Genomic DNA, 25,895 nt, shown 5'->3' with positions numbered 1-25,895 from the left:
TAGATTGCTATATCCATAAAATGTTATATACAACCCCAGTGATAACCACAAATATAAAACTAGTAATAGATATGCAAAAAATAAAAAGAAAATAATCCAAGTGTATCACTAGGAAATCCAACAAACTAAGAAAATAGAGCAACAGAAGAAAGGAACTACTAAAACAATCATAAAACAAGTAACAAAATGGCAGTAAGTACATATCTATCAACAATTTCTTTGAAAGTAAATGGACTAACCACTGAAATCAAAAGACATAGGATGACAGAATAGATTAAAAACAACAACAACCACAAAAAACTATCTACATGCTGCCTACAAGAGACTCATTATAGACCTAAAGGCACATGAATGCTAAAAAGTCAATAAATGAAAAAGCATTGATCATTCAAAATGAAGTGAAAAGAAAGCCAGAGTAGCAATACTTGTAGTAGACAAAATAGACTTTACAACACAGATTGTAACAAGAAACAAAGAATGATACTACATAATCATCAAGGAAATAATTCAACAAAAATATACTACAACTGTAAATATTTATGAACCCAACATGGCAGCATCCAAATACACAAAGTAGCTAATTATAATCAAAAAGGAATTAATCACTAGTAATACATTAATAGCATGGGACTTTAATACCCCACTCACATCAATGAATACATCATCCAAACAGAAAATCAACAAGGAAACAGAGACTTTAAATGACACATTAGACTAGATGGATCTAAAAGATATAATCTAAAAAAGCAGAATACACATTCTTCTCAAGTGCATAGAATATTCTCCAGAATAGCTCACGTTAGGCCACAAAACAAGTCTCAACAAATGAAACCAGAAATCAACCACAAAAAACATTCTAGAAAGAATGCACATACATAGTGATTAATTAACATGCTACTCAACAATAAATGGGTCAACCAAGAAATCAAAAAGGAAATTAAAAAAATGGAAACCAATGAAAATGAAAACACAATGGTTCAATGTTGTCAGGATGCAGCAAAAGCTATTCCAAGAGAGAAGTTTATAGCAATACAGGTCTATCTCAAGAATCAAGAAAAATCTCAAATAAACAACTTAACCTTACAACTAAAGAAGCTAGAAAAGGATGACCAAAAAATGCCTAAACCTAGAAGAATGAAGGAAATAATAGGTATTAGAACTGAATTAAATGAAATAAAATCTAAAAATAAGTAAATCAAACAGATCAATGAAATCTGGAGCTGGTTCTTTAAAAAATAAATCAACAAAATTGACAAACTTCAGCCAAACTCATGATAAAATGAAGAGAAAGGATTCAAATACACAATATCAGAAGAAGAGATATAACAACCAACACTACAGAAATACAAAGGATTAGAAGAGAATATTATGAAAAAATACATGCCAACAAATTGGACAACCTGGAAGAAATGGATAAATTCCTGGAAATATGTAACCTTCCAAAAGTGAATCAGGAAGAAATAGAAAATTTAAACAAACTGCTAAGAATGAAATTTTATCAGTAATCAAAAATACCCAAAACTAGATGGCTTCATAGGTGAATTCTCCCAAATATTTAAAGAAGAGTTAATATTTATTCTTTTCAAACAATTCCAAAAAATAGAGGAGGAAGGACAGCTTCCCATTTCATCTAAAGAGACCAGCATTACTGTGATGCCCAACCAGATAAAGACACTACAAAAATCGAGAACTGTAAGTTAATACCTGATGAACATAGATGCAAAAATCCTCAACAAAAAATAAGCAAACTGAATCTAACAATACATTAAAAAATGTATCATTTACCATGATTATATGGAATTTACTCCAGTTAAGAAAAGGTAGTTTGACATTCACAAATCAATGAGAAATATCATATTAACAAGAGGGAGGATAAAAATCATACTATCATTTCACTAGATGCAAGAAAAAAAAGGATTTGACAACATACAACATCCATTCATGACAAAAACTCTGAGCAATGTAGGGTTAGAGGGAACATACCTCAATATAATAATGGCCATATATGAAAAACCTACTGCTAACATCATAATCAATGGGGAAAGACTGAGAGATTTTCCTCTAAGATCAGAAAAAAGACACAGATGTCCACTCTCTCCACTTTTATTCAACATAGTATAGAAGTCCTACCTGCAGCAATCAGATACCAAAAAGAAACAAAGACATCCAAATTGGTAAGGAAGAAAAAACTTCACTATTTGCTGATGACATAATACCATATATATATATATATATATATATATATATATATATATGTATATATATATATATAAACTCCACCAAAAAACTACTAGATCTGATAAATGAATTCAGCAAGGTTGCAGGATACAAAATCAATATACAGAAATCCATTGCATTTTTGTGTACTAATCATGAAGTAGCAGAAAGTGAAATTATGAAAACAACCCAGTTACAAGTGCACCTAAAACAATAAAATACCTAAAAATAAATTTAATCAAAGAGGTGCAAGACCCGTACTCTTAAAATGATAACACTGATGAAAACAATTCAAAATCACACAAACAAATGGCAAGATATCCCATGCTCATGGATTGGGAAAACAAATAATGCAAAAACGGCCATGCTACCTAAAGCAATCTACAGATTTAATACCATCCCCATTAAATACCAAAAGTATTTCTCACAGAACTAGAACAATTAATCCTCAAGTATGTATGGAACCACAAAATACCTGAATAACCAAAGCAATCTTGAAAAAGAAAAAAAATTGGAAGTATCACAATCCCAGACTTCAAGATATACTACAAACATATAGTGATCAAAACAGTATGATACTGGGACAAAAATAGACACACAGATCAAGAGAACAAAATAGCTCAGAAATAAATCCACACTTAACAATTTATCTATTAACATACAACCAATCAAGCAAGAATATACAACAGGGAAATGACAGCCTATTCAACAGGGGTGGTGGGAAAACCGGGCAGCTACATGCAAAGAATGAAACTCGATAGCTTTCTTATACCATACATAAAAACAAATTCAAAATGAATTAAAGACCTTAATGTGAGACCTGAAACCATAAAAAATCCTTGAAGAGAACATAGGCAGAAATTTCTCTGACACTGCCATAACAACATATTTCTAGATATGTTTTCTGAGGCAAGGGAAACAAAAGCAAAATAAGCTATTGGGGCTATATTGAAATAAAAAATTTCTGCACAGCAAAGGAAACCAGCAACAAAACCAAAAGACAACCTACCGAATGGGAGAAGATATTTGCAAACGATGTATCTGATACGGAGTTAGTATCCAAATACATATATAAACAACCACTACAACCCAACAGCAAAAAAAAAAAAAAAAAAATCTGATTAAAAAATGGACAGAAGACATTTCTCCAAAGAAGACATACATGTGGCCAACAGATACCTGAAAATATGCTCTTTGTCACTTAATATCAGGGACATGCAAATCAACAACACTATGAAGTATCACCTCACACCTGTCAGAATAGCTCAACTTAAAAAACACAAGAAACAAGTGTTGGTGAAGATGTGGAGAAAAAGGAACCTTCTTGCATTGTTGATGGAAATGCAAACTAGTGCAGCCACTGTGGAAAACAGTATGAAGGCTCCTCAAAAACTTAAAAATAGAACTATGATATGATCTATTAATTCCACTACTGGCTATTCACCCAAAGAATACAAAAACACCAATTTGAAAAGGTACATGCATCCCTGTTTACTGCATTCTTTACATTCTTTACAATAGCCAAATTATAGAAGTAACCCTGTTGTCCATTGATAGGTGAATAAAGAAGTCAAATATAAACAAGAGAATACTACTCAGCCATAAGAAAGAATAAAATCTTGGGGCATTGGTACCTCAGTCAATAAAGCATCTGATTCCTGGTTTCAGCTCAGGTCATGATCACACAGTTCATGAGATCAAGCACTGTGTTGGGCTCCACGCTGACAGCACAGAGCCTGCTTGGGATATTCTGTCTGTCTGTCTGTCTGTCTGTCTCTACCCCTTTCCCCACTTATGCTCTCTCCATCTCTCAACATAAACATTAAAAAAATTTTAAATGAATAAAATTTTGCATGTCATCCATGCAACAATATGGATGAATCTAGAGAATATAATTCTAAGTGAATTAAGTCAGTCAAAGAAAGACAAATACCATATAATTTCACTCATATGTGGAATTTAAGAAACAAATTAATAAAGACAAAAAAACCCAACTCTTGAATATACAGAACTGATGGTTACCAAAGGGAGGTGTATGAGGGAATGGGTGAAATAGGTGATGAAGATTAAAGAATACACTTAACATGATGAGCACTGAGTAACATGTAGAATTTCCGAATCACTGTATTATACACCCGAAACTAATTTAACACTGTATGTTATACTGGAGTTAAAATAACAATAAAAAGATTTTATTGTTACATCTCTTAAGTTTTACATCTTGATCTTACTCCTATAGATTCTATAAAGTTATAATTGAGTGAGTGTATCTGTTTCTTATACAGATTCAACATACACACAGTTGATTTTGATCACTTGAATTAGACTTTGAAATGCATGTTCTATCTACCTTGTGTGACAATGTTAAATTTTAGTTTCATAGAATCAAAATCTCCATGCCAACTTGCAGAGCTGAGAGAGCCATTTTCTCAAGAGATACAGTCCTTCAAACAGACTGCTTTGTAACACAAGATTTTGCACTAGAAGCAACATATATGTGAGCCAGTAATTTTTTCTGCACTTCCCCATCTGACAATTGTGGCAAAACTGTAGGAGTTATGTCCTTGAATAATATAATAAAATAATGAGAGCTATGTAAATAGGTTCAAATTTTAATCTTTTTTCTCCATTATGAATCATTATCACCTTTTGCTATTTGATGGAAAATCTTGACAACTTCTAGTTGGAATCAATTTTGGTTTTAGTTTTACTACATAATGACAAGTCATGCTTATGCTGGTACTTTTTTAAGTACTACCTATAATTCCCAAAGACTCTGCTTTAGATTAAGTAAGTTTGGAAATTCTTGTGCTTTCTATCAAACATTTGTTTCTGACCATAGTGGCCTTTTAACAGGAAGCCTAGTTGCCTTATGTAGTTATTTCCTTTTTTTTTTAAGTTTTTAAAAATTGGTTTAAGTTTATTTATTTTGAGTGAAAAAGACCAAGCAAGAGAGATCTAGCAACTTTAAGATCATGACCTGAGCCGAGACCAAGAGTCGGACGCTTAACTGACTGAGCCATCCAGGTGTCCCCTTGTGTAGTTATTTATCACCTTGTTAAGATCTTGTGTTAAGGTCCTAATGCAGTTTTATGATTTATTAGCATTTAGTTTCACTTTAAGAATTACCGAATTCCTCCACTAAATAGAACAAGAAAACTTGCCAATTATGGATTTGGTTGGTAGTGTAGGGTACCAGATTAGTGAGAGGTGCTGGGACTAGTCGGACGCACTGAGGCATGGCTACCCTTGCTGGGCTCCATGTAACCTATAGATGTTGGAGTGTATGTACTTGCAGGCAGAACACAGCTTTGAGAAACAGATAATAGGGATTCACTTCAAACTGGAAGCAATATATTTTTGAAAGGAAATAGGTCACAATCTGTTGAATGGAAAGATGGGTAAGGAGTGGCATGAACTGCTTATACTGGAAATTCAAAGAAATTGAGGAAAAAAATCACATAGTGTATAGAAAACAAACACATATGTATCTTAGAAACTATTCAGCAAATAGATTAGAATATTTGCATTTATTACTGGAAACAGAACCAAATTACTGTTTTATCTATTAGTGCTTAAGTATGAGTATGTATTTTAAAACTTAAGCTACTCTCCTTTACAATTAAGCAAATGCCATTTAGACATTATATATATTTTGAGTTTATCTATTTTGAGAGACAGAGACAGCATGAGTGGGGGGAGGAGCAGAGGCTGAGGAAGAGAGAGAGAGAATCCCAAGTAGGCTCTGGGCTGCCAGTGCAGAGCCCAACGCGGGACTCAAACTCACGAACCACGAGGTCATGACCTGAGCCAAAATCAAGAGTCTGACACTCAACTAACTGAGCCACCCAGGCATCCCTAGATATTATATTTAAATTACACTGTATTAACAAAACCACTATCTGTACAAATTATTTCACATTCTTAAGGATATTGTATATTCAAGAAGTTAGCACTTAGACATTTTTAGAAAAGTAGATTGAGCAATATTAATTTTTGGTTTGTGACAAAAAGGGTGTCAAGGATTTTTTAATAGACAACTGAATTGTACCGAGAAAGGTTGAGATTCACGAAAACGAATCAGCACTTAAGAATTATAAACTTAGCAACTGATGTGTAATTGGTAAGTCAACTGTTAGAAACTACATTTTATATTACATGAAATTGAAATATCGTCTAAGTATATCACACTGAACTGTTAATCGGATTTAGTAAAATATTTTGAAGTAGACTTAACACTGACCAGAAAAATAATAGAAAATTAAAATGTTCTTTGAATTATACTGTGGTTTCACATGCACTTGAGTAAATTGTGCAGAATTCACTGCTACCATAGTTCCACACCATTTAACCCTGTAATCCACAGAGACTGCCACTGCAATTGGTTTGGTAAATTCTTCCATGTTAGGCGTATCAACTGACAATGAGCTAGTGAAGGGAATAGGATGGAATTGTACTGGGATTCTGTTAGTGATTTGTATTGCATAGGGTGGTTAACATCTTTAAATCACTACCATGTGATTTTTGTTGCTTTTATTCTTTTAAGAGGTGACTACCTCTTTCCAAATCTGGAGTCTGTCATTTCAACATCTGAGTTATACAGTATTTAGTTACTCTATCCCTTTCCACTTTGAAATGGGTAGTTTCTGGGGAATCCTAGGTTCATTAAGATGCTCAACATTTGCGCACTAAACTTCCTTTTCTTGAACTAATGCACCCCTTGAATCCTCTTTAAGAAATTCACCATTTGAAAATGCTGAATATTGTGAATTAAAATACTTGCTTCAAAAAAACATAATTTGACTTTATGGATACAGAGACCTATGTAATGTCCTGTTTTATTTAATTCTCCCCAAGTATGGCAGGCATGAACTTTTCCAGTGCTGCTTCTTTGTCTTCAACTTTAAGAGTGGTTTAGACACTTGCATGAAAAATGTGAAGCCAAAGTCACTGAATAGATTACATCTTTGTTTCTGTTAAACAATAAAAGGTCTTCGTTTTTGCTCTAGTGGGCAGATACTTTCATAGATATTCAAAGAAAATTTATTGTCTTCCACAGAACATTCAATAGAAGACTCTATTTGTCTTACTTTATGAGATTTTTCCCCCAATAAGGATTGTACCTTATTGAACAGATCATCACTCTTCATTCTCAGAGATGTTTTATTTTCTATCTCATTGAGTGAATTAAGGTCAATAGGCATGAGCTTCCTCATTTCTGCCTCTTTAAATTCTTTGCCTTCCTCTCTCGTACTTAGTTTCATTCTGTCCTAGCTTCAGAATATGAGCCTCTACTGCTCACAGCCAGCTCTCTAAGCTCTTTGCCTCTCTCCCTTTTAACCCCTGTAGGACTACACAAGCACCCAGCTTCTCCATCCCTATCTTAGGCCTCTTTAGTGGTTCTCTCAACAAGCACATGATGAGAACAAACAACAAAAACCAGCAAAACCCACACTATCTAACCCTCTGTGTCCTATTCCCATTTATTATTCTTCTTATTCAGGTATTTTCACGACTGTTTACACACACACACACTCACACACACACACACACACACAAAGGAAAAGAAAACCAACAGATGTTTATGGTTTGTATCATTAGCCTTACAGAATCAACTCAAAACAATGCTTTCCCCAAGTTAATTAGGTCAGTTCTATTCTCCTCTATGCCACCTTCAGTGTGGCTTTATCATTCATTTGTAATACAGGTACATACATTTGTCATTGTCTGCATTCCCCCTGACATCCTTGATTTTTTTTTTAATTTGCATATAGTAAAATTGTTTAGTTCTGAAGGATTTGACAATTAGAGTCATGTTTCTACCACCATGTAACACTAACAGTTCCATCACTCCAAAATCTCCCCCATGCTAACTCTTTGTAATCAACCCCTCCTCCACCCTATATCCCTGGAACCATCCATTTTCCATCCTTACACTTTTCCTTTTCCAGAATATCATATAAATGGAATCACACAGCGTGCATTCTTCTGTGTCTTAAAACACGTATAAGATTTATCTATGTTTTTATGTTCAAAAATAATCTGTTCCTTTTTTATTGCTAAGTAGTATTCAACTGAATGGCGAGAATATGATTTATCATTCACCTGAGGAAGGGCACAGGAGTTATCTCTATTCACTGACGATGATGAATAAAGCTCCTGCACATATAATGTACAACATTTTGTTCGAACCTAATTTTTCAAAGTATTTTTACTCTGAAGCAGAATTCCTACTACTATATTAAGTGTATGTTTAACTTTGAAGAAAGAGCTAAACTGTTTTTTAAAATGGTTGTTCCAGTGGTGCCTGGGTGCCTCCGTTGGTTAAGCGAACAACACTTGATTTTGGTTCAGGTCATGATCTCACAGTTCTCAAGTATGAGTACTGAATTGGGCTCTGCGTTGATGGCACAGGCCTGCTTGGCATTCTCTCTCTCTCTCCCACTCTTTCCGCACCTCCTTGCACATGTTCTCAAAATAAATAAACTTAAGAAAAAAATTTTTAAATAAATAAAATGGCTATTCCATTTTGCATTCGCACAAGCAATATATCCTTCTTAGCACTTGGTATTGCCTTTTTTTAATCCATTCTCATAGATGTAGTTTAACTTACAGTTCCCTCATGAATGATGATGTTATTTATCCCTTCATAAGCTAACGTGCCATCTGTGTAACTTATTTGGTGAAATGTGTTGGCTAAGAATTATGTGGTAATTCTTTATTCCTCTAATGTAAGGTGTCTTTTCTGAGCACCTTCAATATTTTACTTCAGGTTTTCCATGTTCTAAATATAATATGCCTAGATTTTTTTTTAATCCTGGCTTCTTTTGTTTTCCTGTGAGTTCTTGGATTTGTAGTTCAGATCTGTTATTTTAGGAAAATTTGTATTGTTTCTACAAATATTTCTTTGGCCCTGTTTTCTCTCTCTGCTACTAGGATTCCAATTTCATGTATGAGAGACTACTTGATGTTGTCCAAAAGGCTTTGGATCTACTCTATCCCTCTTTTCTTTCTGTTTGCACAACTTTGATAGGTATTTTAAATTCACCTCATTTCCTCAGCTTAGTCTAGTGATGAGCCATCAAAGGCATTGTTCATCTTGTTACTACATGTTTCATTCCATTGCCATTTGACTTTTATATTGTTTTCTTCTCTCTGCTAAAATTAACTATATCATCTTGCATATTGTCCATCTTTTCCATCTGAGCCTTTAACATATTAATCATAGTTATTTAAATTCCCTGTCAGACAACTCTAACATGTTTGTCATATCTGAGTTTAGTTTGGATAACTGCTTTTTTTTTTTTCTGTCTCCTGGGCATCTTTTTAATGTTAGGTCATTTTTTGCTGAAAGATGGAAAACAGTATGGAAGTTCTTCATAAAATTAATAGAGCTGCCATACAATCCAGAAATATAAGGGAAATAAAAGTCCTAACTTGGAAAGATATATACAGTCCCATATTCATGGCATCACTATTTTTAACAGGTAAGGCAAAGAAGCAATCCAAGTGCACGTCAATGGATGAATGGCACACACACACACACACACACACACACACACACACACACACACACACTCTTGATTTTGGCTCAGGTCATGATCTCACAGTTCCTGGGATGGAGCCCACATCAGGTTCTGCCCTGACAGTGCAGAGCCTGCTTGGGATTCTATTTCCCCCACTCTGCACGCGGCGCATTCCCGCCCCTACTCACACACACACGTGAGTGCGCTCTCTCTCTCTCTCTCTCTCTCTCTCAATACATAAACATGTAGAAAAAAGAGGAAAAAAAAGTTTCCTAGTGGAGTTTCTAGAAACTCTCCCCACTCCTTCCTCAGCAACTGTTCTCACCCAATTCTGCAGCAGAAGAGTCTTTCTTAGTGCTTTTTATATCACCCATCCATTTACCTAACTACCTATCATACCTCTGTGTGTATTCATTCATGCATGCATGCATTCATTCATATAGCACTTTGAGGGTTCAGAGAGTAGACTCTCCTATTTGATATCACCAGGACCTTCTTGTTCTCGGACCATTATGCAAGTGGCTATACTCCACAGATTTGCTAATTATCCTAACTGAACTCTTCTTACCAGTGTCTGGCTTCCTCTTTCCAGGCAAGCCAATGTGCATGCAGGTTTGTGTTCCCTTAAGTTTTGGCTAAGTTTTCTCCTCATCTGAGAACACTGCAATGGAACCAGTATCTCCTCTAACTGCATTGGCTTTGCCTCCGCCTTGCTGGGGTTTCCAGCAAGGCTCCATTACTTACCAGCTGTGTTGACTTAGGTCACTTAAGGTCTCAATCTCCTTAAGTGAAAAATTAGACTGATTCATGTTATTCTGACCTAGAATTATCATCAACACTGAATCAATACATTAAAGCACTTTGATTATTCAAAACTATGTAAGCGTTACCTATTACTGACTATATTATAGCATTATTACCTGTGTACATATGCCCAGGTAAAATGCATACTTTTTAAGAACAGGTATTTGTATTACCAACGTCTATCACAACACTGGAATAGAAGAAGATTGACAAATATTTCATCAATTAATAGATCACGTTACTTCAAACTGCTATTCTGTTATTATGGTACATGTGAGATTGCCAAAGCTATAAACTGTTGGCATGGTTACCTTGCTATCTCTTACCACTATGTGGCCTGGGGAAAGTTACCTAAATTCCTCATATCTCAATTTTTTATCATTAAAGAATAATTATAGTTCCTATTTTTAGGGTTTTCTTTAATGTTTATTTTGAGCAAGAGAGTGTGAGTTAGAGAGTGCCAGCATGAGGAAGAGGCAGAGAGAGAGAGAAGAGAGAGAATCCCAAGCACGTTCCTTGCTGTCAGCGCAGAGCCCAATGGGGGCTCCTTCTCACCAACCATTAAGATCATGACCTGAGCTGAAATCAAGAGTCAGATGCTTAACCAACTGAGCCACCCAGGTGCCCCTAATTAAAGCTCCGATTAAACAGAGTTAGTTGAGAATTAAATGAATTAATGGGTAGCACAGCACTAGTACATAGTAAGTGCTCTGTAAATACCAGACATAATCATTGTTAATGGTAATGGTATTACTGTTAATACAATTAGAATCTGAATATGTTAAATATTTCTAAATAACATTAGTTAGTAATAATTAGTATTATTTGCCCCTGTTCACTTTGATCCTGATGTTTCTCCCTGCATCTGGTTTAGAGGAAATATTTTTCACCTTTCAACTACTATATTAGTGATATTTCTCTCCTTTCCTAGGAGGCAAAATTAATTACTTCTGGTCTTCCAAAAAACCTTTATCTAAATTTAAAACATTCACCTATCACACTCATCAGCTGAAGGTTTTTATGTCTTCTTTTCCAACCTGAGGGATAGGCTGGTCTTTGAATTTTAATTGCCTATTGCTTTATCTAGAATAATGTGATGCCTAATTATTTTTTCTTTTATTAGTTAATAAAGTACCTTACATTGGAATTTTTCAATTTTTTAACAGAACGCTTTTAAATTGTTTCATATACATCCTCTCTTTATTCAACAGTTAGAGTTTAACTGAGGCAGATAACTTAGATCCACACCTTATCTTTGCTGGATGCTCTAATAGTTCTGGAAATACTCCATAGAGCTCCATAGAGCTCTGTTCCACCAAACGATAGGAATTTTTTTCATTATAGATATAAGGTATCACTCTCCATATTTAAGGAATCAAAATTTACATTACTATCTATAGAAAGTTCTCTCTGGCTTTTTTCATATTTGCTGAGAAAAAGGATTCTATCAGCAAACATGCAAGTAATTATCTGCAAGCTTTGTTATCAACTGCTTTTTGAGTTCTGTAATACCTGGGATAAAACGATGGATTTAAAAATTATTAAAATCTTGAATTTTATTTGTTGTATACGTGGCAGTTTCTTTTAAGAAATCCCATCAACTGTAGGGGCTACCTTGAAAATACTGATTAAAAATTCTAAACAATCACACCTAGAAATACCATTTATAAAACATAAGAACTCCTTTATTCATAATGGCTCATGGTACATGCCAAAGCCATCATGTCACATTTGAATTGCAAAAGGTGAGATTTATTTTGAAAGAATTTTATAATTAGGTCCAGGGTCTAAAGTCCGTGACACTCTATCACTGTGTCATTTTAGGTATTATTACATTTAACAGAACAAAATCATGTTATCAAGCCTAAAAATCTTCAGTTTTTCCTCAGTTATATAGCTCCCTCCCATATGCTTATGTCAAGAAATTGAATGTGGTATTAGTAAGGAGAATACTAGCCTAAAGAACATTCCATGGTCATAATTATGCTAAAACACATTCTTGTTCAGAATATCATTCAAGACCTTGTTAATGTATTTTAATGTATTATTATTTCTTTAGTCCCTGAATCAAAGATTAAGCTAGAGATATTTCTGCATTTGTACCTAGCTGTATTTGAGTGGGTAGAGAAATTCATTTACAACTGAAATAGAACTATGTATCACTTAAAAACATTACCCTTTGCTATTATGTACCTATGCTCTTCTCCCTGTCCTTCATGAGCTCTTTTAATTTTTTTAAGGGGGTTCTTGAATTATAAAACAATTTTAAGTCTATTATACCTCAATTTAAAAAATTAATAGTTTGCTATCAGAAAAGAATCACTGAATCTAAAATTATAGAACTTCGTAGACTAATGGTCTGGCAACTATATGAACAAAATTCTGAGAAAACAACCACAAACCCTATCAAACACCAAAGTAAATTCATTCTGCACTGCTACACCACGCAGAAATAAAAATGTTACAACGTATCTATTTTATTTATATCTTTATGGTTATTACAACTTCTTCCATTTCTTTAAAATTGTAGACAGTTTATGTAACTCAATCCAAAAATGACTTGTGACAACTAATATCTCTCTTTTCAAATCTCTCTAGCCATACACATTCATCTTAATATTTTAAGATAAATTGCTACAATCCTCTAGTTACTTTTCCTTGGGACAACTCTGCTTTTAAAATTTCTTTGTACACAAAATGGGGCTGGGAATGACAGTATCATACAACTGCAGAACAACAGTTTCACAGCTCTATTCCATCAACACTTACAGCAGATTCTATCCACTACCACTGGATGGTCAATTTTTGCATCATATTATTCAACTAGAACATAGGTTTGCTCCACGGCAATGGAGAATGAATGGCACAGAGTTACACTTTTTACCATCTCAGAGTCAAAGCCATTACCCATGGCCTTCTATTTGAGGATTAAAGTTTTATGGGGTAAAAATGGGGTTATAGAAAAAGAAGTTAAATCTTCGTAGACAAGAATTACAAACGCCTTCCAGGAATAATATTAAACTTTTTCCCACACTGTCAGATGTCAACATGCTGACAGCATAGGGGAAAAGAAGCATTAAACATTTTCCACCCCATCAAATTTTGACATTTTTCAAAAGACACATTCACTAGACACACCAGTTTTGCCTATGGAAAGACACCATACATATTACATACTAAGAGAAGATTTAGCCAGAAAGAACAAAAATAACAAACAGATGACACCTGACACCGTCACAGAGTGATACACAGTATTCATAGTACACAGAATAGGACAATTTGGAAATTGTGGCAATTTTATGTGAGTACCTCCAAAGAGAGATTTATTCCATAATTAATTCTCAATCATCCATGGTATGAGAAAAAGTGAAAGAAGGAAAAAGGACCACACAAATGAAATCCTCCTCTTCTTTAGAACTTTAATTGCATCAATTATTATATCCAGAACCCCCTAAATAAAAACAAGATGAAAAACAGTTTTAAGATTTTTTTTCAATTTTGTTTTCTCTAATCATGAAACAAAAAAATAAGTTGTAGAAAGAATATGGATAATAATTGTCAGCCTTTAAATTATCAAGTGTTTTGTTTCTGTGTTTTTCTTTTCCATTTTGAGCCAATGAACTCTTTAACACAATGTTATTTTTTTTAAAAAAACAGTGGTAATACCAAACCTTTTTTTCCTCCTCCAATCTTTCTTTATTGGTAAATATTTAGTAGCTTTCTGAGAAAGTAACACTGAAAAGTTCTTACTAAAACTTTAAGGCTTTCTCATTCTTTTGAGTTTACATGCCCAGGAGAATCATTTGAAAGTAAACAATTTTCTAATGCAGAAATATTAACAGTGCCTAAAACTATTTTTCAGCTCTCCATAAGGAGATTAAATTAGAACTGTCATTTCAGGCTCCAAATGACTCATCATAATAGTTTGTTACCAGCAAAGTATGTTTTATTCAACCTCTTTAATACAGAACCAGAATATGAGAACATAAATATTAAAGTAAATATATCTAAATTTAAATTTTAATTTTAAGTAAACATCTAACTGATGCATTTCTCTTGTACACAGCCTGACTCATGGGCTCCTGTATTGTTTTACTACAATATGGCATGTTTTATCATAAATTAATATATCTGCTCTGCATATAAAATATTCCTAGATATATTTTTACATTCACCAAGGCACACGTACTTCATCTCCATTAGTTGTGATTTACAATTGAAATATTCAGGTAAATTATTCAAACTTAAACAACCACTTAGATTTGTAGAGGATATTGGAAATGAGGGTTAGTGAGTGAAATTTCATTTAGAAGAGGTGTTAAAAACTTTTGTTATGAAGAAACAAAAAAAATTATTTTAATGCACTTTTTTTTTGTAGAGAGGTAAAAAAATCTATACAGATTCATGCATTTTAAGATAGACTTTGTAAACGGATTAATTTAAATGTAGGATAATCTTAAGAGAATGTATGATTTGAAACCAGGAAGAAAACACAATGCAGAAGTACTTAAGAGATCCCAAGGGACAGTGAGTTTAGATTAATTATGGGGAAAAACTTGCTAAATAAAGTCCTGAGAAAGTATAGAATACACTTCTTTAGGAGCAGTCAACACGGCATGTTGATTGAATTTGCTCAGTGGAGATTTCTCACAGGTTAGAGATTTGAATACAAGACCGCTTCATGTGTAGTGCAGTTGTCTGGTTTGTGTGGGTATAACAGGAAGCATAATGTTAGATTCTTTCTGGAAGGCTTTTTATTCTTACCTCAGCAGACAGGTGTAGTGACCCAAATGGCACTTGTGTCACACAACCACTTCCATGACTATTTGCTGTGTTTCTGGTCTTCCTGGGCAGGTAAGTGCAGGTGTGTTGAACATGACACCCTGTTACCTTCTGCAAACATGTAATTTCCTGAAATTTCCTCCTTTAAATTTACATATAGACTAAACAAGGTCTGTGTGTGTTATATATACACAGACATGAATGTGTATACATGTAACACACATATGTATATGAAAAGGCTCTATCAGGAAGCAAAGATTTGTCAGAGCTGAAGCCAAGCTTAAGCTCTATGAAGAATGAAACTCTCTCCTTAAACCTGTATATATAGATAGGTTTCCTCATGTTATGGATGAGATCACCATCAACAGCAACACAAGAGGTCACGTCTCCATGGTTTTACAAAGAAGAATCAGTAAGAGGATTTTAAGATGGCGAAGGACACCTGTAGAAATCGATCAAATGCATCCCACATGGTTTTTACTTCATCCTTAGGTTTCTCTACCAGTGACTACCTTCCCGCTCAGACAAAAGAATTACATTGCCCATTAAGTTTCCATTAAAATCATGACCTGTCTATGGTAATAAAATCTGGCAAGAGTTTTTCTGAGGTCAATTGGCAAGGGAGGCCAAAATTCTCATTATGTGCATCTCTTTGACCTTCCAATTCTATTTTTAGGAATTCATACTAATGAAATAATGTGAGGTTCATCCAAGTAATAAAATAAGTATGTTTGTCCTATTAGTCACTGCAAAAAAATTAATTAGGAAAGATAAATGCCCAACAATTGATGAACTCTACAGGTCATATGCATCCAATAGGATACAATGCAACCGTGAAGTCACAAAATTCTAACAGAAGAGAGAAGAACTGCATTCCTGAACATTTTTAAATGTTAACATAACAAAAGTACATTTAAATTTCCTTTATTATGTCTTTTTTCCACTTACACAAGTAAAATAACTTACACTTTGAATTGTTCCAGTCTTTTCTAGTGTTCTAATTGTTGGCAGTCAACTCTGAAACGTCACAGGAATTTCTGACTAAGATTATTCGGCACTCCCATAATATACCTTTGGCTTCTTTTGTTTCAACAGGTGTCGTCTCATGAGTAAGGACAGACAACCATAATTGACTTAGAGAAACTTTGAAAGGAGTTCCTAGGCCCTATGCCTTGCAGGATTTCTAGAAAAAATAATCCTTCATGAAAATGATCTCGCATCCAATTTCTTTTTTAACAATGTATAAATACGACACGAGTTTCAATATTCTTAAGTAAATGATCCAATCAAGAAATAAAAGTACATCTTGATCTCATACATTTGTCAACCTCTGCATAGTATTTCTAGAAGGATATTGATAAATGCACTAAAAGTAGCTCTCTGCTGGTAGAGATACAGGTGATTATATTTGCTTCTCTTGTTTGATGTTGTTTTCTAACAAATAAACCTATCTAAATTAAAAAATTTGTTCAACCATGGATTAAAAAGGGTTCCCTTAGCTCTCCTCAGTATCACTGATATAGGCTATCATTTTTTAAATTAAGTGTTCAAACATTAAAGAATAAGAAGTCAGCAAAAAAAATAATTATGAAAATAGTCAAATTTACAAAATAAGACTATCATAGAGAACTGATTGACAAAATTAAGAATCTGGAAATAAAGAGACCCTTGGAGATCTAATTCTGATGAAAAGATGATACAATGAATTTTTCTGGGTAATTAAAAGGAAAATGCAGAAATAAAGACAAGATGGTGATCACTGTTAAATGAATGGGACTTCCAACACCTTTGGAGAAATCAGAGTCTCTGAACTTATAGAGGTACCAATCACTAACTGGCACAGGCATTTCAAAAGGTAGAAATAAACCTATTTTAATATAGTTAGGGTGCAGGAGCAGAGACAGCTGTGAGAGGAGTAAACAGTAGGAACAGACCTGAGGTATTTTTCTAGTTGACGAATACTCTGAGTAGGGACTAAAGAGAGCGAAAGATGAGCTACACCGGTCACTAAAGCTACCTAATGGAGCATCTCAAGACAGATGGTGAGCTGTCCATGAAAATGATGACCAGAACAAACTCCAAGCATATGACCCAAACACGAAAAGCAGTGACGCTCAAGCTTCACATGCTATCCCCGAGGAAGGGATCAGATCCTCTTAGCTCAAATCGTGGCTGCAGCCAAGAGTGAAAGACCTAAGATTCTAACTACCGATATTCAGCAATTTATAGTGTTACAGGTTGTCTACTAATGTGTAATATACATTGCCAGTTTTCTTGAGTAACTGAAAACTTTTACTACTGACAATTAATGCACTTCCTATGTTTAAAAGAAATACAGTTCATCTCTAGAAAATTTGGGAACTTTGAAAAAATTATGAAAACAAAAATCATCATCATGTAACCATCCCCCAGGTATCTCAGATTCCATAGTTCATCATTTCAACCACAGTCTGAAAAATTTATGCTATCTTTGGAGCCTTTGCCCTTTCAACACACCTGCCTGGTAAAACCATAGAGCTGGACAAATCCAATAATCTGCAAGTATGAGCTTGCACCTGGGTAGTTAAACCCAGCTGCCGGTGTAAATTTATGGTTCAGCATCAACCAGATCTTCAAACTTTCTGACCATCGTTCTTCTCCTGGTAAGGTGCTTTTCTCACTCTTCAAAATGACTTTCAAACTCCTATTTTCTTCAACCTTCCAACCCTTCTTCTCTTTAGAAGATGGTGTTACCTCTACTTCAGAAAGAAACCTAACCAGGATGAGGAAAGAAAACTCCCAACATGCCATGTGTGTATTTTCCAAACAGCCTACTTTATCTTATCCTTTTGCTATGTCCACACCAGGGCTCTCTCTCCACCTCCTAACTGGATTTCCTCAGCGTTTATTCATATTTAATTCATTTTAATTCACGAAAAGCACATACATACCTTTCCTTTCCTCCAGCCTACACCATTTCCCCCTCTACTGTTCACTTGTTTCCCATGAAATTATTAATATATATCAATATATCATATATCATTTCCCATGAAATATATACGTAATTTTATATATATATATATATATATATATATATATATATATATATATAATTTCCCATGGTGTGTGTATATATATATATTCACACACACACACACACACATATACACACACATACATACATATATGAGAGAGAAAGAATGCCTTTTCCATTCATTTACTTTCCCTACACTCTTTCAGAAACAAATTATAACACAAACAGCTCATTACCATTCAATTAAAATCTTGAAATCTTTCCTGTCAGAATGTCTCTGACTCTAAGGTACACTTTTCTCTTTCCTCTTCCATTAGTTTCTTTATATCTCAACAGCCTTGGGCATGCTGATCAGTTCTTCCTTCTAAACTCTCTTTCTTCGGATCCTGTGGAACCCATTGTCCTGGTTTTCTTCTACTTTACTCATTTTCAATTTCTTTTGTTGACTGCCAGTCAATTTTTTTACTGGAGTTTCTTAACACTCTGAGTCCTCTTCTTATGCATGGCATCCAACACACTCTATGACATTTATAAATGCAAGTTGTTCAAGCTCTCCGTTGAATAACAATTCCAAATAGCTCCCTAATTATCATCTCCAGGTGGACTTCTTTGAGGCACTCAAGTTCCCTTACTAAAGAGAAGCTTATATTCTCTATTCCTCCAACCTATTTTCCATCCAGCTCTGGTCCTTATCTTAATCCACAGCACTCAAGACCCCTCAAATGTTGAAACCAAAGACCTGAAAATCATTCACCTCTTATGTTTCACTCCTGAAATCCCATCAATGTTTGTAACTTGGTGATGCCATTTCTTAATATCCCTCCAATTATCAACTGATAATCAATCTCTACGACCTTCCTCATCTACCCTATGCCACCTGTATCTCTCCTCTCAACTCCTGCAACAGTAAAAGGCTTTCCAAAAACATGCCAGATTTTGTAAATTGCAAGCCTAAAGGTTTTTAGTATCTCTTCATTTGTCTTAAAGATTAAGACTTAAGTTTTTAAGAAATACAAGCCCTCTAGGATCAAGCTTCAGCCTTCCTTGTTGTCACAGATACGGTGGTTTGGGTAACCCACCAAGGTCTCCAACACAATTTCTCCTTGCTGCAAAAGCTCACTTTACCAGCCTCTCTGGCAGCTGGGAAGACTTTCAATATGTATATCTACCTATCTATCTATCTATCTATCTATCTGTCTATCATCTATCTATCTAGATATACATACATATATATATGGATATACATAAATATATGTATATATGTGTATATGTGTGTATATATATATATATATATACACGTGTATACATAATTAGTTATGTAATATAATTTGTGGAATTGGGTTCTTAGGATAGGAGTTCGGTATTTGCCGAACAATGAAATTATTTTCCTTTCCTGATTAAAGGGGTTGTCACTCCCTTCTTGGCTTGAATATGGAAAAGATGGTTGGGGTTACAGTGACTATCATGAGACTATCAAGCATTAAAATCAGGACAAAAAGCAAACATTAAGAATGGCAAAGACACGAAGACAGAAATAGCCTGGGTAGCTCTTGCCATATTTGACCAGATAAACTCAGAAGAGTAATTTCATTTTATGAGAAAAATGAGGCTGTTTTTATCACAAGACTTTAAAAGTTCCTTGCTATGAAAGGTTTCCAAGCAATAGGTTATCAGACCTCATGACACTTTCTCCTTGCCTTTCAACTTCAAACATATGGTACTTTATAAAAAATCTGTATTTTTGTAATTTAGTTTTTCTTTTTTTTTTTCTCCCAATTCTAAAACATTGTGTTACTTAAGAGCTTTCATGTATGAACTTACTCCTGACTGGGACACTCTCCTGATCTCCTTGCTCATACCTTCTGATGTCGGAAACAAAGGCAAAAGAAAAAATTACATCTCTTTGCTACTTACAGCCCATTGACGAGTCCTTGAAACAGGCAAAGTGACCTTCCTCTACGAACTCAGCTGTCCTTGATGAAGACACTTTGCTAAGAGTAAAAGCAATCATAGCTTAACACTATTCTGACCTCCAGGCCCTGTAAGTCTGCTATAACATATAAAAATTCCTTTGGAAACTTCCTTTATCGCTACGTGCCCCCCCCTCAAGTATATGTTTGCAATCATCCTCCAAACATATGGCCCAATGATATACATCTCACGAGTCTCATGACTCAGGTTTTACTAGACAGTAACAGGTGACCTTTTCCTAAGAACAGCTAGCCCCTCAATGTTCTGGAAACCTTGCTTCCATAATTCCTTAGGGACTTATCCCTGACTCCCTCCCAACTTCAAAGTATGTAATCAGTCATCCATCACAACCCTGGTGCATCCATCACAACTCTTTCTGTCCACGGGTCTGGTCCCCATGCTTTAATAAAACCACCTTTGTGCACTGAAGGTACCTCAAGAATTCTTTCTTGTCTGTGGGCTCCAAACTCAAACATTTCCAAATCAGTTTTGGTAAGTCTTTAAAGTAGCCATTTAAACCAATTACTATACAAAGACCTTTCTTGACTCTAGAACTAGAATACGCTCACCTGAAATGTACTATTTATGGACTTCATGCTTTCTCTATCATCATACTTTTTTACCCTCATCCTCATATATTGACTGTGTAACCTTTGATGGTAGAAACTAAGTTTCTCTCTGTTCCACATTTGACTCTTAGCATCCAGCAGGACACCTAGTATCCTATGTACCTCAACACTTACTGGTAAAATACATTACTTAATTTAGCATTTTGATAAATAATGTTGTCATGTGATTACAATCTTACTGTTCCTTAAAAATCAAATGCCATCTCATAAATATTTTTGAGTAAGTTTTTTCCTTGCTGATTTGTGTTATATTTATTTTAAATACTATAATTTGACATCAAACTATACATTCTATTCTACTTATCTTTCTGTCTAGTTTTATGCTAGTACCACTCACTGAATTTCAGTTTTACAACTTTTTTTTCTTTAGCGTTTTTTTTTTTAATTGAGGCAAACTTTAATAGAAGCAAATGCACAGATCCTACGTATACTATTTGGCCTGTGTTCCCTGGCTACTTTGACCTTCCCAGACTCTCAGTTATCTCTTCATCTGAGAAAGATGTCACTGGTCTGCTTGGGTTCCCACGCATCTTAATGTCACCTAGACAATCTCTCCAAACGTAACTGGAGCAGATGTAGAACTGATTTTATTTCCTCGTCTCAGCAATCACTGTTCTTCAGTACCTGATGTGATGCCTCAATGTCTGAAACCTGTAATTATATATACGTTTAGTTGTTTCAGGTAAGAGGGTAAATCCAGTTCTCATCGCTTCATATTGCCCAGAAGTGCAGGTCACACTCAACATGATTTAAGTCTACCATGTTGCTATTCGATTTCAAGTGTCTCATTTGCTTTTTATTTCCCTCCCAAGAGGGATAGCAATAGTGAGCGTGCTCCTGATCCTGGATTGGACAGTTGACAGACCTATGTATACAGTGAAAGGATTAACCACTACTGGGTGTGTCTTGAGCAGGTGCCTCCTAAGTCTGAAACACTTATTATAGAAAGGTCCAGCATATTAACGTCTATTACTACTTCTTATGGCCTAGCTCAAGGTACCCAAGATTTTCAAGCTCATGTACAAGAGCAGAGGAACGACAGTAGGGTAATTTTTTACCTTGTTTAAGGACAGGTTTCCTCTTGTGGCATAGGATTTGAAACCCGTTGATAAGAAACAGATTTTTATACATAAGGGCCAGATTTACTTGCAACCTCCAGTTACTGTGCTATTATTGAAACTGTGGGCCCATGGCCTTTTGAGTGGAGTTACAGAGTAGCTGAACATGTCAGTGTCCTCCGAAAACCCCACACATCAACTCTTGCTGTTCCCATTCTCTTGGAATGATGTATCCTTTTGTAAAGTTAAATCGAATCTAATGCATCCACTAGGGTCTGAGTTAACATTATAGAGTATATGAGCTTGAAAATACTGGACGTGCCCAGGCATAGATGCCCAATCATGCCAAGGAAAGCAACCACAGGGAACTTTGATTAGGTGTGTACAGCTTCCAAAAATGTAGTTGATTAAAACAAAAACAAAAAAAAACAAAAACAAACAAACAAAAAAAAACACACACACAAGTGCATGATTCCATGAGATTTCTAGTTCTGTTGTTTTTTTTCCACAGAATTCTCAGAAATGAAAATCATCAACAACTGACACAAGTTTTATGAAAGTTAAACTGTCAAAAAAAAAAAAATCCTGGTACATAAACTACAGCTCTTAAAATAAAGCCTTTAAGTAGTCAACCCCTACAGAGAAACCTTCTGACCTGAAAGCTCTGGTTTTAGTTTGTCATTCTTGCTCCTGTGAAATCTTACTTTTTGCAGTTTTCTATGATATAATCCATCAGCAGCAGTTATATTCACCTATTTCCTTTTACAAAAGTTGGAGATGGGCTTCCAAATACTTATTTTTCATTTTGAATTTTCATATTCTGTTTCTTGATTAAATGTACATTCGCTACAATGATCTGTTAGATTTGCTTCAAGTGGCTCTCAGATTTATCTGTTCTAATGTTTTTTTTCCATTTTATCCTGTACTATAATAGTTTCTCATTTATATTGTCGTTTTTTAGGTTTGTTCTGTCTCTACCACAAGTGAAAATTTTTCTTTAAATAACTGAAGCATGTGGACTATGATTTTACTAAGGATAGTTTTTGATGTTCCATTTTGACATAATTGTTTTTTCCAACGTATCTTTCATTGCATATTTGATACCAATGTTTCAGAAAAGCATTTTTAGTTTTTTAAAAAATGTTTTCAATTTTTATTTGAGAGAGAGAGAGACAAAGCGCAAACAGGAGAGGTAGAGAGAGAGGGAGATACAGAGTATGAAGCAGGCTCCATGCTCTGAGCTGTCAGCACAGAGCCCAATGTGGGGCTCAAACCTGTAAACCAGAAGATCATGACCTGAGACAAAGTCGGACGCTCAATGGCCTAAGGCACCCAGGCATCCCCGGAAAAGCATTTTCGAACTTAAAGGTTTTTTTGCAAGTGCCTGGGTGGCTCAGTTGCTTAAGCGTCTGACTTCGGTTCTGGTCATGATCTCCCAGTTTGTGGGTTTGAGCCCCACATTGGGTTCTGTGCTGATAGCTGAGAGCCAGGAGCCTGCTTCAGAATCTGTGTCTCCTTCTCTCTCTACCCCTACCCTGTTTGTGCTCTGTCTCTGAAACATAAATAAATGTTAAAAAAAATAACTTGAAAGTTTTATTTGTATATTTTTAATATGTTCACAAATAAGTGGATTTTATGCATTCTTTTTTTAATTGATGTTTTAATCTAAGACATATGTTCAATATAAAGCTTGATTTTTGAAAAACATTCTATTAACTTTAGTGTTTACTAGAAATTTAATAATTCTCTATTAATTACTTTATGGTTTACATTTCTCTTTTGTATCCTTATCTACTTACATTTCTGTAGATTAATACCATTATACTGATATTTTCCCCAGTTATTTATTTCCTGTCAGTTCAACATGAATTTTGTATCCTTGTCTTTCATGTAAGTGATGCACTGTGGCAAAGGTAACCTCCTTTTGCCCCTGATGCCTCTGCGGCCAGTCTATAAAATATATAGACTGCGGCCAGTCTATGTATTTTGAGGTTATAATTTGGTATCATGTAATTTGACTGTACATTTTCTATATAGTGTGTTTTTTGTTTAAATATAGAATATTTTCCTTTTCCTAGGATGGAATTCTTCCCAGACTTCCATGGTTTTGATTGCTTTTTTTTATCCATCATTTTTAGTCTCTCTTTTCTTTTTTCTAAGATTTCACAATTCTGTTACACTATTGAACATTCAGAAAAATACTTCAAAAAATTATTCAGATTCAATAATGTCTATTTTCCCCAGGTTTATAATACGCCTTTTTTATGTTGCAAGTAAAGCCATAAACTACCTTTGTTTAACTTCCTTATCTTTTACTCAGGCTTGACTGAGAAATGTTTCTAGGTTTTGTTTTTGGCACCAAACTATACAGATATACAGATATATATATATATATATTTGTGTGTGTGTGTGTATGTGTGTGTATATATATATGTACATATGTATATATATATTTTTGTGTGTATATATTTGTGTATATATATATATCTGTGTGTGTATATATATATATATTTGTGTATACATATCTGTGTGTGTATATATATGCATGTGCATGTGCATGTGTGTATATATATATATATATATCTGTGTGTGTGTGAATATATATATATATTCCCTCCTTACTGACTTGTTCCTACTAACAGCCTCATGATCAACATCTGAGAGGAAGGAATCTAAGTAGTTGCATACAATCCCAAATCACATTTCTCGTGTCCAACAATGACAGCACAGGTTTTATGGAACCTAAAGCTTATACAATTTTACAGGTCCTCTTTAAGACCAAGAATAGGAAATTGCAAACACAAACTTAGTTACAAAGTGATACAGCATCTGAAATCAATAAGGAAATCGAAACAAGTTACTGCCACCTGGGAAATAGGTGCATCTTTCCCTTTAACTTACCAGTAACTTTACACAGAAATGCCTTCTAACTGCAAGCTGCTGTCCCTTCTCTTTGCCATCCCACCGCCACCCCTGACCACATTAGAACACTCCCTGCTACTCAAAGTGTGATCCACATGCTAGAAGCACAGACACTTGCTTACCATGCCTAACCTTAGGCCACAACCGCAGACCTACCACATTTGAATCTGCAGTTTTAACCAAATCCCCAGGTGGCTCCTGTGCACATTAAAGGTTGTGAAACACTGCAGAACCAAGCCAACTCCCGGTGCCCAAATGGCCTTTGCAAGTGACAGGCCCTGAGCCTAAGGAAGCCCACTTCTGTGGAAATCAGCTTTGCAGTAAAGGTCACTTCAGCTCACTGTCTTTGCTTGGTTTTCTTGCTGTGAGGGGAGTTTTTTTCCTAAACAAGGCAGGACAGTGGTTCGTGTGCACAGGCCTCATGCAGCCCAGGAAAGCTTACCTACTTAGCCTGTACGTCACCGGAGGCCCTTTCCAGCCGCTGTCCTAACAAGTGCTTATTTCACATTCCAGGACACAAAGATAATGACAAACAAAACTGAGTTTTCTCAGCAGCGGAGTCCCTCCAGGCAGTTAGAGGAGTTCATTAGATGAGTGATTTGATAAACCTGCTCTGAATTGGGCCTGCAGGGCCTGTAAGTCCTCAAATAGCTCTAGTTAGAGAAAAGCTGGGGATATTATCTTGTGGGGAATACTCTGGGAAGGAAGGGGAGGGGCTCCGTGGCTGCTAAGTAAAAGAGGAATGTGGAGGGAAAGACCAATCTCAAATGAGAGGTTTTGCTTGGCCGTTCGCTTTCTAGTGTGCGGAGTAAATCCTCTTTTCCGTGCCCCAAGAATCTACCGTAAGATCTACATTGCACCCCAGTGCACTCCCCCCCCCACCCCCCGCCCCGTCCCCGGAGAAAAAGTACAGGGCCCTGCTGTGAAATTGGCAGGAAGTAAAACCACAGGCTGTGCACATGTGGGCAGCGGG

This window comes from Panthera tigris, chromosome B3 (assembly GCF_018350195.1).
Source record: "Panthera tigris isolate Pti1 chromosome B3, P.tigris_Pti1_mat1.1, whole genome shotgun sequence".
In the NCBI taxonomy this organism is placed as follows: Eukaryota; Metazoa; Chordata; class Mammalia; order Carnivora; family Felidae; genus Panthera; species Panthera tigris.
This window is presented reverse-complemented; position numbering follows the sequence as displayed.